The sequence below is a fragment of the Pristiophorus japonicus genome, unplaced genomic scaffold, assembly GCF_044704955.1.
Source record: "Pristiophorus japonicus isolate sPriJap1 unplaced genomic scaffold, sPriJap1.hap1 HAP1_SCAFFOLD_215, whole genome shotgun sequence".
NCBI lineage: Eukaryota > Metazoa > Chordata > Chondrichthyes > Pristiophoridae > Pristiophorus > Pristiophorus japonicus.
The window spans coordinates 266,316-278,928 of NW_027251854.1; positions in this window are offsets into that span (position 1 = coordinate 266,316).

A 12,613-nucleotide genomic window follows, 5' to 3' on the forward strand; every position below is an offset into this window, starting at 1 on the left:
CGAGAGTTCAAACCCAGCCTCGACACTAGGGTTCAAACCCAGCCTCAACACTGGGGTTCAAACTCAGCCCCGACACTAGGGTTCAAACTCGGCCCCGACACTAGGGTTCAAACTCAGCCCCGACACTGGGGTTCAAACCCAGCCCCGACACTGGGGTTCAAACCCAGCCCCGCCACTGGGGTTCAAACCCAGCCCCGACACTGGGTTCAAACCCAGCCCCGACACTAGGGTTCAAACCCAGCCCCGACTCTGGGATTCAAACCCAGCCCCGATACTGGGGTTCAAACCCAGCCCCGACACTGCGGTTGAAACCCAGCCCCGACACCAGGGTTCAAACCCAGCCCCGGCATTTGGGTTCAAACGCTGCCCCGACACTAGGGTTCAAACCCAGCCCTGACACTAGGGTTCAAACCCAGCCCCGACACTAGTGTCCAAACCCAGCCCTGACACGAGGGTTCAAACCCAGCCCCGACACTAGGGTTCAAACCCAGCCCCGACACTAGGGTTCAAACCCAGCCCCGGCATTTGGGTTCAAACCCAGCCCCGACACTAGGGTTCAAACCCAGCCCTGACACTAGGGTTCAAACACAGCCCCGACACTAGGGTTCAAACCCAGCCCTGACACTTCGGTTCAAACCCAGCTCCGACACTAGGGTTCAAACCCAGCACCCAGACTAGAGTTCAAACCCCTCCCCGACACTAGGGTTCAAACCCAGCCCCGACACTAGTATTCAAACCCAGCCCCGACACTTGGGTTCAAACCCAGCCCCGACACTTCGGTTCATACCCAGCCCCGACACTAAGGTTCAAACCCAGCCCTGACACTGGGGTTCAAACCGAGCCCCGACACTAGGGTTCAAACCCAGCCACGACACTAGGGTTCATACCAAGCCCCGACACTAGGGTTCAAACCCAGCCCCAACAGTTGGGTTCAAACCCAGCCCCGACGCTAGTGTTCAAACCGAGCCACGACACTACGGTTGAAACCCAGCCCCGACACCAGGGTTCAAACACAGCCCCGAGACTTGGGTTCAAACCCAGCACCGACACTAGGGTTCAAACCCAGCCCCGACACTAGTATCCAAACCCAGCCCCGACACGAGGGTTCAAACCCAGCCCCGACACTAGGGTTCAAACCCAGCCCCGACACTATGGTTCAAACCCAGCCCTGACACTAAGGTTCAAACCCAGCCCCGACACTAGGGTTCAAACCCAGCACCGAGACTAGAGTTCAAACCCCTCCCCGACACTAGGGTTCAAACCCAGCCCCGACACTAGGATTTAAACCCAGCCCCGACACTTGGGTTCAAACCCAGCCCCGACATGTCGGTTCAAACCCAGCCCCGACACTAGGGTTCAAACCCAGCCCTGACACTGGGGTTCAAACCCAGCCCCGACACTAGGGTTCAAATCCAGCCTCGACACTAGGGTTCAAACCCAGCCCCGATACTGGGTTTCAAACCCAGCCCCGACATTAGGGTTCAAACCCAGCCTCGACACTAGGGTTCAAACCCAGCCTCGACACTAGGGTTCAAACCCAGCCCCGACACAGGGGTTCAAGTTCCAGCCTCGACATTAGGGTTCAAACCCAGCCTCGACACTCGGGTTCAAATCCAGCCCCGACACAAGGGTTCAAATCCAGCCCCGACACTAGGGTTCAAACCTCTCCCCGACACTAGGGTTCAAACCGAGCCCCGACACGAGAGTTCAAACCCAGCCCCGACACTAGGGTTCAAACCCGTCCTCAACACTGGGGCTCAAACTCAGCCCCGACACTAGGGTTCAAACTCGGCCCCGACACTAGGGTTCAAACCCAGCCCCGACACTGGGGTTCAAACCCAGCCCTGACACTGGGGTTCAAACCCAGCCCTGACACTTGGGTTCAAACCCAGCCCCGACACTAGGGTTCAAACCCAGCCCCGACACTTGGGTTCAAACCCAGCCCCGACACTAGGGTTCAAACCCAGCCCTGACACTAGGGTTCAAACACAGCCCCGACACTAGGGTTCAAACCCAGCCCCGACACTAGGGTTCAAACCCAGCCCCGACACTGGGGTTCAAACCCAGCCCTGACACTAGGGTTCAAACCGAGCCCCGACACTGGGGTTCAAACCCAGCCTCGACACTAGGGTTCAAACCCAGCCTCGACATTAGGTTTCAAATGCAGCCCCGACACTAGGGTTCAAACCGAGCCCCGACACTGGGGTTCAAACTCAGCCCCGACACTTGGGTTCAAACCTGTCCCCGACACTAGGATACAAACCCAGCCTCGACACTGGGGTTCAAGCCCAGCCCTGACACTGGGGTTCAAACCCAGCCCCGACACTAGGGTTCAAACCCAGCCACGTCACTAGGGTTCATACCCAGCCCCGACACTAGGGTTCAAACCCAGCCCCGACACTTGGGTTCAAACCCAGCCCCGACGCAAGGTTTCAAACCGAGCCACGACATTGGGGTTCAAACCCAGCCTCGACACTAGGGTTCCAACCCAGCCCCGAGACTAGGGTTCAAACCGAGCCCCGACACTGGGGTTCAAACCCAGCCTCGACACTAGGATTCAAACCCAGCCTCGAAACGAGGGTTCAAACCCAGCCCCGACACTGGGGTTCAAACCCAGCCCCGACACTAGGTTTCAAACCCAGCCTCGACACTAGGGTTCAAACCCAGCCCAGACACTGGGGTTCAAGTTCCAGCCTCGACATTAGGGTTAAAACCCAGCCTCGACACTCGGGTTCAAATCCAGCCCCGACACAAGGGTTCAAATCCAGCCCCGACACTAGGGTTCAAACCTCTCCCCGACACTAGGGTTCAAACCGAGCCCCGACACGAGAGTTCAAACCCAGCCCCGACACTAGGGTTCAAACCCAGCCTCAACACTGGGGTTCAAACTCAGCCCCGACACTAGGGTTCAAACTCGGCCCCGACACTAGGGTTCAAACTCAGCCCCGACACTGGGGTTCAATCCCAGCCCCGACACTGGGGTTCAAACCCAGCCCCGCCACTGGGGTTCAAACCCAGCCCCGACAATGGGTTCAAACCCAGCCCCGACACTAGGGTTCAAACCCAGCCCCGACTCTGGGATTCAAACCCAGCCCCGATACTGGGATTCAAACCCAGCCCCGACACTGCGGTTGAAACCCAGCCCCGACACCAGGGTTCAAACCCAGCCCCGGCATTTTGGTTCAAACACTGCCCCGACACTAGGGTTCAAACCCAGCCCTGACACTAGGGTTCAAACCCAGCCCCGACACTAGTGTCCAAACCCAGCCCTGACACGAGGGTTCAAACCCAGCCCCGACACTAGGGTTCAAACCCAGCCCCGACACTAGGGTTCAAACCCAGCCCCGGCATTTGGGTTCAAACCCAGCCCCGACACTAGGGTTCAAACCCAGCCCTGACACTAGGGTTCAAACACAGCCCCGACACTAGGGTTCTAACCGAGCCACGACACTACGGTTGAAACCCAGCTCCGACACTAGGGTTCAAACCCAGCACCGAGACTAGAGTTCAAACCCCTCCCCGACACTAGGGTTCAAACCCAGCCCCGACACTAGGATTTAAGCCCAGCCCCGACACTTGGGTTCAAACCCAGCCCCGACATGTCGGTTCAAACCCAGCTCCAACACGAGGGTTCAAACCCAGCCCTGACACTGGGGTTCAAACCCAGCCCCGACACTAGGGTTCAAATCCAGCCTCGACACTAGGGTTCAAATCCAGCCCCGATACTGGGGTTCAAACCCAGCCCCGACATTAGGGATCAAACCCAGCCTCGACACTAGGGTTCAAACCCAGCCTCGACACTAGGGTTCAAACCCAGCCCCGACACAGGGGTTGAAGTTCCAGCCTCGACATTAGGGTTCAAACCCAGCCTCGACACTCGGGTTCAAATCCAGCCCCGACACTAGGGTTCTAACCGAGCCACAACATTGGGGTTCAAACCCAGCCTCGACACTAGGGTTCCAACGCAGCCCCGAGACTAGGGTTCAAACCGAGCCCCGACACTGGGGTTCAAACCAAGCCTCGACACTATGGTTCAAACCCAGCCTCGAAACGAGGGTTCAAACCCAGCCCCGACACTGGGGTTCAAACCCAGCCCCGACACTCGGGTTCAAACCCAGCCCTGTCACTAAGGTTCAAACACAGCCCCGACACTAGGGTTCAAACCCAGCCCTGACACTAGGGTTCAAACCGAGCCCCGACACTGGGGTTCAAACCCAGCCTCGACACTAGGGTTCAAACCCAGCCTCGACACTAGGTTTCAAACGCAGCCCCGACACTCGGGTTCAAACCGAGCCCCGACACTGGGGTTCAAACTCAGCCCCGACACTTGGGTTCAAACCTGTCCCGACACTAGGATACAAACCCAGCCTCGACACTGGGGTTCAAGCCCAGCCCTGACACTGGGGTTCAAACCCAGCCCCGACACTAGGGTTCAAACCCAGCCACGTCACTAGGGTTCATACCCAGCCCCGACACTAGGGTTCAAACCCAGCCCCGACATTTGGGTTCAAACCCAGCCCCGACGCTAGGTTTCAAACCGAGCCACAACATTGGGGTTCAAACCCAGCCTCGACACTAGGGTTCCAACCCAGCCCCGAGACTAGGGTCCAAACCGAGCCCCGACACTGGGGTTCAAACCCAGCCTCGACACTAGGGTTCAAACCCAGCCTCGAAACGAGGGTTCAAACCCAGCCCCGACACTGGGGTTCAAACCCAGCCCCGACATTAGGGTTCAAACCCAGCCTCGACACTAGGGTTCAAACCCAGCCCCGACACCAGGGTTCAAACCCAGCCCAGACACTGGGGTTCAAGTTCCAGCCTCGACATTCGGGTTCAAACCGAGCCTCGACACTCGGGTTCAAACCCAGCCTCGACACTAGGGTTCAAACCCAGCACCTACACTGGGGTTCAAACCCAGCCCCGACATTTGGGTTCAAACCCAGCCTCGACACTAGGTTTCAAACCCAGCCTCGACACTAGGGTTCAAACCCAGCCCAGACACTGGGGTTCAAGTTCCAGCCTCGACATTAGGGTTAAAACCCAGCCTCGACACTCGGGTTCAAATCCAGCCCCGACACAAGGGTTCAAATCCAGCCCCGACACTAGGGTTCAAACCTCTCCCCGACACTAGGGTTCAAACCGAGCCCCGACACGAGAGTTCAAACCCAGCCCCGACACTAGGGTTCAAACCCAGCCTCAACACTGGGGTTCAAACTCAGCCCCGACACTCGGGTTCAAACTCGGCCCCGACACTAGGGTTCAAACTCAGCCCCGACACTGGGGTTCAAACCCAGCCCCGACACTGGGGTTCAAACCCAGCCCCGACACTGGGGTTCAAACCCAGCCCCGACACTAGGGTTCAAACCCAGCCCCGACTCTAGGGTTCAAACCCAGCCCCGACACTTGGGTTCAAACCCAGCCCCGACACTAGGGTTCAAACCCAGCCCTGACACTAGGGTTCAAACCAAGCCCCGACACTAGGGTTCAAACCCAGCCCCGACACTGGGGTTCAAACACAGCCCCGACACTAGGGTTCAAACCCAGCCCTGACACTTAGGTTCAAACCCAGCTCCGACACTAGGGTTCAAACCCAGCACCGAGACTAGAGTTCAAACCCCTCCCCGACACTAGGGTTCAAACCCAGCCCCGACACTAGGATTCAAACCCAGCCCCGACACTTCGGTTCAAACCCAGCCCCGACACTAGGGTTCAAACCCAGCCCTGACACTGGGGTTCAAACCGAGCCCCGACACTAGGGTTCAAACCCAGCCACGTCACTAGGGTTCATACCCAGCCCCGACACTAGGGTTCAAACCCAGCCCCGACAGTTGGGTTCAAACCCAGCCCCGACGCTAGGGTTCAATCCGAGCCACGACACTACGGTTGAAACCCAGCCCCGACACCAGGGTTCAAACACAGCCCCGAGACTTGGGTTCAAACCCAGCACCGACACTGGGGTTCAAACCCAGCCCCGACACTAGTATCCAAACCCAGCCCCGACACGAGGGTTCAAACCCAGCCCCGACACTAGGGTTCAAACCCAGCCCCGACACTAGGGTTCAAACCAAGCCCGACACTAGTCTTCAAACCCAGCCCTGACACTAAGGTTCAAACCCAGCCCCGACACTAGGGTTCAAACCCAGACCTGAGACTGGGGTACAAACCCTGGCCGACACTAGGGTTCAAACCCAGCCACGACACTATGGTTCATACCCAGCCCCGACACTAGGGTTCAAACCCAGCCCCGACACTTGGGTTCAAACCCAGCCCCGACGCTAGGGTTCAAACCGAGCCACGACACTGGGGTTCAAACCCAGCCTCGACACTAGGGTTCAAACCCAGCCCCGACACTAGGGTTCAAACCCAGCCCCGACATTTGTGTTCAAACCCAGCCTCGACACTAGGTTTCAAACCCAGCCTCGACACTAGGGTTCAAACCCAGCCCAGACACTGGGGTTCAAGTTCCAGCCTCGACATTAGGGTTAAAACCCAGCCTCGACACTCGGGTTCAAATCCAGCCCCGACACAAGGGTTCAAATCCAGCCCCGACACTAGGGTTCAAACCTCTCCCCGACACTAGGGTTCAAACCGAGCCCCGACACGAGAGTTCAAACACAGCCCCGACACTTGGGTTCAAACCCAGCCTCAACATTGGGGTTCAAACTCAGCCCCGACACTAGGGTTCAAACTCGGCCCCGACACTAGGGTTCAAACTCAGCCCCGACACTGGGGTTCAAACCCAGCCCCGACACTGGGGTTCAAACCCAGCCCCGCCACTGGGGTTCAAACCCAGCCCCGACACTGGGGTTCAAACCCAGCCCCGACACTAGGGTTCAAACCCAGCCCCGACTCTAGGGTTCAAACCCAGCCCCGACACTTGGGTTCAAACCCAGCCCCGACACTAGGGTTCAAACCCAGCCCTGACACTAGGATTCAAACACAGCCCCGACACTAGGGTTCAAACCCAGCCCCGACACTGGGGTTCAAACACAGCCCTGATACTAGTGTCGAAACCGAGCCCCGACACTGGGGTTCAAACCCAGCCTCGACACTAGGGTTCAAACCAAGCCTCGACACTTGGGTTCAAACGCAGCCCCGACACTAGGGTTCAAACCGAGCCCCGACACTGGGGTTCAAACTCAGCCCCGACACTTGGGTTCAAACCTGTCCCCGACACTAGGATTCAAACCCAGCCTCGACACTGGGGTTCAAACCGAGCCCCGACAGTACGGTCAAGGCCCAGCCCCGACACAGGGATTCAAACCCCAGCCCCGACTCTGGGATTCAAACCCAGCCCCGATACTGGGGTTCAAAGCCAGCCCCGACACGAGAGTTCAAACCCAGCCCCGACACTAGGGTTCAAACCCAGCCTCAACACTGGGTTTCAAACTCAGCCCCGACACTCCGGTTCAAACCCAGCCCCGACACCAGGGTTCAAACCCAGCCCCGAGACTTGGGTTCAAACCCAGCCCCGACACTAGTGTCCAAACCCAGCCCCGACACGAGGGTTCAAACCCAGCCCCGACACTAGTGTCCAAACCCAGCCTCGACTCTAGGGTTCAAACGCAGCCCCGACTCGAGGGTTCAAACCGAGCCCCGACACTGGGGTTCAAACTCAGCCCCGACACTTGGGTTCAAACCTGTCCCCGACACTAGGATTCAAACCCAGCCTCGACACTGGGGTTCAAACCGAGCCCCGACACGAGGGTCAAGGCCCAGCCCCGACACAGGGATTCAAACCGAGCCCCGACTCTGGGATTCAAACCCAGCCCCGATACTGGGGTTCAAACCCAGCCCCGACACTGTGGTTGAAACCCAGCCCCGACACCAGGGTTCAAACCCAGCCCCGGCATTTGGGTTCAAACGCTGCCCCGACACTAGGGTTCAAATCCAGCCCTGACACTAGGGTTCAAACCCAGCCCCGACACTAGTGTCCAAACCCAGCCCCGACACGAGGGTTCAAACCCAGCCCCGGCATTTGGGTTCAAACCTGTCCCCGACACGAGGGTTCAAACCTGTCCCTGACACTAGGGTTCAAACACAGCCCCGACACTAGGGTTCAAACCTAGCCCTGACACTTAGGTTCAAACCCAGCTCCGACACTAGGGTTCACACCCAGCACCGAGACTAGAGTTCAAACCCCTCCCCGACACTAGGGTTCAAACCCAGCCCCGACACTAGGGTTCAAACCCAGCCCTGACACTGGGGTTCAAACCCAGCCCCGACACTAGGGTTCAAACCCAGCCTCGACACTAGGGTTCAAACCCAGCCCCGATACTGGGGTTCAAACCCAGCCCTGACACTAAGGTTCAAACCCAGCCCCGACACTAGGGTTCAAACCCAGCACCGAGACTAGAGTTCAAACCCCTCCCTGACACTAGGGTTCAAACCCAGCCCCGACACTAGGATTCAAACCCAGCCACGACACTAGGGTTCAAACCCAGCCCTGACACTGGGGTTCAAACCCAGCCCCGACACTAGGGTTCAAACCCAGCCTCGACACGAGGGTTCAAACCCAGCCCCGATACTGGGGTTCAAACCCAGCCCCGACATTAGGGTTCAAACCCAGCCTCGACACTCGGGTTCAAATCCAGCCCCGACACAAGGGTTAAAATCCAGCCCCGACACTAGGGTTCAATCCTCTCCCCGACACTAGGGTTCAAATCGAGCCCCGACACGAGAGTTCAAACCCAGCCCCGACACTAGGGTTCAAACCCGGCCTCAACACTGGGGTTCAAATTCAGCCCCGACACTAGGGTTCAAACTCGGCCCCGACACTAGGGTTCAAACCCAGCCCCGACACTGGGGTTCAAACCCAGCTCCGACACTGGGGTTCAAACCCAGCCCCGACACTAGGGTTCAAACCTCTCCCCGACACGAGGGTTCAAACCGAGCCCCGACACGAGAGTTCAAACCCAGCCCCGACACTAGGGTTCAAACCCGGCCTCAAAACTGGAGTTCAAACTCAGCCCCGACACTAGGGTTCAAACTCGGCCCCGACACTAGGGTTCAAACCCAGCCCCGACACTGGGGTTCAAACCCAGCCCCGACACTGGGGTTAAAACCCAGCCCCGACACTGGGGTTCAAACCCAGCCCCGACGCAAGGGTTCAAACCCAGCCCCGACACTTGGGTTCAAGCCCAGCCCCGAAACTAGGGTTCAAACCCAGCCCTGACACTGGGGTTCAAACCCAGCCCTGACACTAGGGTTCAAACCCAGCCCCGACACTAGGGTTCAAACCCAGCCCCGACACTGGGGTTCAAACCCAGCCCCGACACTGGGGTTCAAACCCAGCCCCGACACTTGGGTTCAAACCCAGCCCCGACACTAGGGTTCAAACCCAGCCCTGACAGTAAGGTTCAAACACAGCCCCGACACTAGGGTTCAAACCCAGCCCCGACACTAGGGTTCAAACCCAGCCCCGACACTGGGGTTCAAACCCAGCCTCGACACTAGGGTTCAAACCCAGCCTCGACACTAGGTTTCAAACGCAGCCCCGACACTAGGGTTCAAACCGAGCCCCGACACTGGGGTTCAAACTCAGCCCCGACACTTGGGTTCAAACCTGTCCCCGACACTAGGATACAAACCCAGCCTCGACACTGGGGTTCAAGCCCAGCCCTGACACTGGGGTTCAAACCCAGCCCCGACACTAGGGTTCAAACCCAGCCACGTCACTAGGGTTCATACCCAGCCCCGACACTAGGGTTCAAACCCAGCCCCGAGACTTGGGTTCAAACCCAGCCCCGACGCTAGGTTTCAAACCGAGCCACAACATTGGGGTTCAAACCCAGCCTCGACACTAGGGTTCCAACCCAGCCCCGAGACTAGCGTTCAAACCGAGCCCCGACACTGGGGTTCAAACCAAGCCTCGACACTAGGGTTCAAACCCAGCCTCGAAACGAGGGTTCAAACCCAGCCCCGACACTGGGGTTCAAACCCAGCCCCGACACTCGGGTTCAAACCCAGCCCTGTCACTAAGGTTCAAACACAGCCCCGGCACTAGGGTTCAAACCCAGCCCTGACACTAGGGTTCAAACCGAGCCCCGACACTGGGGTTCAAACCCAGCCTCGACACTAGGGTTCAAACCCAGCCTCGACACTAGGTTTCAAACGCAGCCCCGACACTCGGGTTCAAACCGAGCCCCGACACTGGGGTTCAAACTCAGCCCCGACACTTGGGTTCAAACCTGTCCCCGACACTAGGATACAAACCCAGCCTCGACACTGGGGTTCAAGCCCAGCCCTGACACTGGGGTTCAAACCCAGCCCCGACACTAGGGTTCAAACCCAGCCACGTCACTAGGGTTCATACCCAGCCCCGACACTAGGGTTCAAACCCAGCCCCGACACTTGGGTTCAAACCCAGCCCCGACGCTAGGTTTCAAACCGAGCCACAACATTGGGGTTCAAACCCAGCCTCGACACTAGGGTTCCAACCCAGCCCCGAGACTAGGGTTCAAACCGAGCCCCGACACTGGGGTTCAAACCCAGCCTCGACACTAGGGTTCAAACCCAGCCTCGAAACGAGGGTTCAAACCCAGCCCCGACACTGGGGTTCAAACCCAGCCCCGACATTAGGGTTCAAACCCAGCCTCGACACTAGGGTTCAAACCCAGCCTCGACACCAGGGTTCAAACCCAGCCCAGACACTGGGGTTCAAGTTCCAGCCTCGACATTCGGGTTCAAACCGAGCCTCGACACACCTGGGTTCAAACCCAGCCTCGACACTAGGGTTCAAACCCAACACCTACACTGGGGATCAAACCCAGCCCCGACATTTGGGTTCAAACCCAGCCTCGACACTAGGTTTCAAACCCAGCCTCGACACTAGGGTTCAAACCCAGCCCAGACACTGGGGTTCAAGTTCCAGCCTCGACATTAGGGTTAAAACCCAGCCTCGACACTCGGGTTCAAATCCAGCCCCGACACAAGGGTTCAAATCCAGCCCCGACACTAGGGTTCAAACCTCTCCCCGACACTAGGGTTCAAACCGAGCCCCGACACGAGAGTTCAAACCCAGCCCCGACACTAGGGTTCAAACCCAGCCTCAACACTGGGGTTCAAACTCAGCCCCGACACTAGGGTTCAAACTCGGCCCCGACACTGGGGTTCAAACCCAGACCCGACACTGGGGTTCAAACCCAGCCCTGACACTAGGGTTCAAACACAGCCCCGACACTAGGGTTCAAACCCAGCCCCGACACTGGGGTTCAAACACAGCCCCGACACTAGGGTTCAAACCCAGCCCTGACACTTAGGTTCAAACCCAGCTCCGACACTAGGGTTCAAACCCAGCACCGAGACTAGAGTTCAAACCCCTCCCCGACACTAGGGTTCAAACCCAGCCCTGACACTTAGGTTCAAACCCAGCTCCGACACTAGGGTTCAAACCCAGCACCGAGACTAGAGTTCAAACCCCTCCCCGACACTAGGGTTCAAACCCAGCCCCGACACTAGGATTCAAACCCAGCCCCGACACTTGGGTTCAAACCCAGCCCCGACACTTCGGTTCAAACCCAGCCCCGACACTAGGGTTCAAACCCAGCCCTGACACTGGGGTTAAACCGAGCCCCGACACTAGGGTTCAAACCCAGCCACGACACTAGGGTTCATACCCAGCCCCGACACTAGGGTTCAAACCCAGCCCCGACAGTTGGGTTCAAACCCAGCCCCGACGCTAGGGTTCAATCCGAGCCACGACACTACGGTTGAAACCCAGCCCCGACACCAGGGTTCAAACACAGCCCCGAGATTGGGTTCAAACCCAGCACCGACACTAGGGTTCAAACCCAGCCCCGACACTAGTATGCAAACCCAGCCCCGACACGAGGGTTCAAACCCAGCCCCGACACTAGGGTTCAAACCCAGCCCCGACACTAGGGTTCAAACCCAGCCCTGACACTAGGGTTCAAACCAAGCCCCGACACTAGGCTTCAACCCCAGCCCTGACACTAAGGTTCAAACCCAGCCTCGACACTAGGGTTCAAACCCAGCACCGAGACTAGAGTTCAAACCCCTCCCCGACACTAGGGTTCAAACACAGCCCCGACACTAGGATTCAAACCCAGCCCCGACACTTGGGTTGAAACCCAGCCCCGACACTTGGGTTCAAACCCAGCCCCGACACTAGGGTTCAAACCCAGCCCTGACAATGCGGTTCAAACCCAGCCCCGACACTAGGGTTCAAACCCAGCCTCGACACTAGGGTTCAAACCCAGCCTCGACACTAGGGTTCAAACCCAGCCTCGACAGTAGGGTTCAAACCCAGCCCCGACACAGGGGTTCAAGTTCCAGCCTCGACATTAGGGTTCAAACCCAGCCTCGATACTCGGGTTCAAATCCAGCCCCGACACAAGGGTTCAAATCCAGCCCCGACACTAGGGTTCAAACCTCTCCCCGACACTAGGGTTCAAACCGAGCCCCGACACGAGAGTTCAAACCCAGCCCCGACACTAGGGTTCAAACCCGGCCTCAACACTGGGGTTCAAACTCAGCCCCGACACTAGGGTTCAAACTCGGCCCCGACACTAGGGTTCAAACCCAGCCCCGACACTGGGGTTCAAACCCAGCCCCGACACAGGGGTTCAAACCCAGCCCCGACACTAGGGTT